A 3,392-nucleotide genomic window follows, 5' to 3' on the forward strand; every position below is an offset into this window, starting at 1 on the left:
ATAAATACACACTGTATAGAAGCTATTTAGGGATAACAGTTCCTTCAAGTCTGAGTCATTCAGAGATAGGTAGTTTCTAGCAAGCTTCAGACATCCCTCCACACTAACCTAATCCTGTTTAGGAGATACATTAAAGATTGAATCAGTGTTTTTATCATAATGCCTTTAAAGTAAGGGTCTTCAACCTCCCAGATGTAATGCCTGATGGTCTGAGGTGAAGTTAATGTAATAATAATAAAAATAAAGCACATAATAAATGTAATGCTCTTGAATCATCTCCCCATCCTGGTCCCTGGAAAAATTGTTATCCACGAAATCAGTCCCTGGTGCCAAGAAGGCTGGGGACAGCTACAAGTTTAAAACATAGTAGCAGTGCGGGATGGATGAATTTTCACGTCAAGGGGTATTATAAATTGACCCATCAGTTTGCATAACATTTGGAGTCACCCAATCTTCGGGTCAGAAATTCCACTGTTATATACATGGATCTAGAGAAGCCACGTAGCACACAGATTTTTGTCCACCCATTAAAATTACACAGAGCAGTCCACTTGTGCCCACGAGTAAAGTAGAATTTCTTGAGGTCACAGAGCCTCTTAGGGACAAAGAAAGACCTCCAACTCAGGTCTTGGCTATTCAGTTTACTGTGGTATCCAATAGGGCACAAGTTGTGTAATACTGAACTGTATACTTGTGGAGAAAATAAAATGCAACAACTGATGATACTTAGAAATATAAAAGTATCTAATGTGCGGGGCGAAAAGGTAATGATGAATTTCTGAATTTTATATTCATATTAACAGAACCTGAGTATCACACTTCCAGATTACTCAAGTACTGAAGAAACCTCTCAATTATTAACAAATTATAGGTTTGGGACAAGTGATGACAGATCAGGATTTAATGGACAAACAGCTCTGCATGTTAAGACATGCTCTGTATAGGACCCAGATGTTTAATATAATCCCCATGAAATTCTAATCTTTTCTAAAATGCTTTCACACATTTGGTTGTCATCATTTTAAAACTGAAGACCATCTAGCACTGGAGCCTGACAAGAATATTAAGTACGTCATTCATGTGGAAAGAAGCACTAGGAATAATGTTACTGCCTCTTCTACAATAAGAATTAGACAGATGATCTCTGATTGGCTGGAAAACGTTCCAGCTGTGCTGGGATTTGATTTAACTGCCCAGACACTGACCTGCTTAATGATTTACTTATAAGCCTGGTTACCTTTGAAAAGACTTGGATTTTAGGGCACTGTATTTTGCCTTAAATTAAAACAGATACATTATTTTAAGGAGGAAAAATGAGTAAAATTCTTTGTGATTAAGGCATTCAGTCACATTGTGCACTGCTCTGCTTCACTTCCTTCCTTGACCCAGAGAGGTGTATTTTTTTTTTTTTTTTTTTTTATTTCTTTTTGGCTGTGCTGGGTCTCTGTTGCTGCCCGTGGCCTTTCTCCATTGTGGTGAATGGGCGCTGCTCTTGGCTACGGTGCACGGGCTTCTCACTGCAGTGGCTTCTTGTGTTTAGCTTGCAGGCTCAGCAGTCGTGGCACACAGGCTTAGTTCCTCTGAGGCTTGTGGAATCTCCCCAGAGTAGGGATCGAACCCATGTTCCCTGCATTGGGAGGCAGATTCTTAACCACTGGACCACCAGGGAAGTCCAACCCAGAGAACTCTTGCATACCCTCGACAGCTGTTGAAACGTAATTTGAAATACTGAGATGATACAAGGAACTGTGTTCCTATTTCCAGCTTTCCCTCCATGAACCCAACTAAGAATATACCAGATTAAGAATTTGGAAATCACACACACAGGCTTTTTTTGAGCCTCTTGATATTCAGTGGCCTAATCTACTCGAGCTTATGGTCATTTCCTTGAATTTCTCAACTTCTCTTTCAACAGCACCTATTTAACATGTAAATGTCACTTGCCTGGATTTCTAGGTTCCTTATGGTGCCATTCATCTGTGTTTCTTTCTGATGGTCCCTCATGGACATTAATTTAGGAACTTGAGGGAGGGAAAAGATTTGGCCCCAATAATGGCCGCACTTATAAAGGTCTGAAGAAGTCATTATTACTTCTGCATTCCTCAGACACCCACTTTATAAATTAGTGTCAAAGGTGGGGAAGGCTGGAGGGATAGAGGGATAGAGGAGAAAAGGAAATAAGATGAATGAAGGTTTTAACACAAGAGGTCTGTTCTTTAGAGTAGGTGGCACTTTTAATAATGGATATTCTCTAATGCCTGTTTATTTCAGAGATAAATAAGTCACCATGATATACTGAGATGAGAGCTGGCATGAGCTTGAAACCCCCTTTATAATTCTGTGAAGAAGAAAAATAGAGAACAGAAATTATTTTACAAAACTATTCTACCCATTTAAAGGAGCATTGTGAGACTTAGTTCCTATTTTATTGATGTTGATTATATCTGTCATATTCACACAAATTACATTTATCATCTGGAGAAATTTTTTATTGTAGATTATATGAAGTTCCCTTTTGTGGTCTGTTTACAGAATATTTATACCTTTGACATGGCCATTATCAGGGAGACATCATTATATGAACTAGTAGGAAAATAGCAAACAAGATTTCAGAATGCCTGAGTTGTGTCATGCCTAGCATCGAGCTGTGTTATTTACTTTGGGAAAGTCCCTCAGCCCTTTGTAAATGAAGAGAAATTAAATAATTGTGATCGTACATGGAATGACTTGACAATATGCTTTTCTTATTTAAAATGAATATGTGCTGTACTTCCCTGGTGGCTCAGTGATAAAGAATCAGCCTGCAATGCAGAAGACAGAGGAGACCCAGGTCCCTGGGTCAAGAAGATTCCCTGGAGAAGGAAGCAGCAACCTATTCCAGTATTCTTGCCTGGAGTATCCCACCACAGCAAGACAGGTGGGCTATAGTCCATTGGATCGCAAAGAGTTGGACATGACCGAAGCAACTTAGCATGCAGCAGCAGGCACTGGAAAACATCTAATCATATTTATTTCTATACGTTGTTCAGAATTATGATGCTCAAATATAGATATTTTCACGATACTACAGTAGTGGTTTTCAAACATTGTTTATCATGACTCAGAATAAATAAAAGCAGTATTTATTTATTTATTTGTATTATATTGCAGTTAAAAGACACACGGTCATACATGCATGTGACTAGCCAAACAAGACTCTAAAAAAATATATTATTTCTACTTATGATGCACACTTTTTTATTATAATCTATTCTACTTTTTAAAAAATGCTGTTTTTGATCCCCTTAACTGATTTGGAAGGTAAGTAAAATAGAGCATTTATATTGTACTGTATTCTGCTGTGCTTAGTCGCTCCCTCATGTCTGACTCTCTACAACCCCATGGACTATAAC

The sequence above is a fragment of the Bubalus kerabau genome, chromosome 4, assembly GCF_029407905.1.
Source record: "Bubalus kerabau isolate K-KA32 ecotype Philippines breed swamp buffalo chromosome 4, PCC_UOA_SB_1v2, whole genome shotgun sequence".
Lineage (NCBI taxonomy): Eukaryota > Metazoa > Chordata > Mammalia > Artiodactyla > Bovidae > Bubalus > Bubalus kerabau.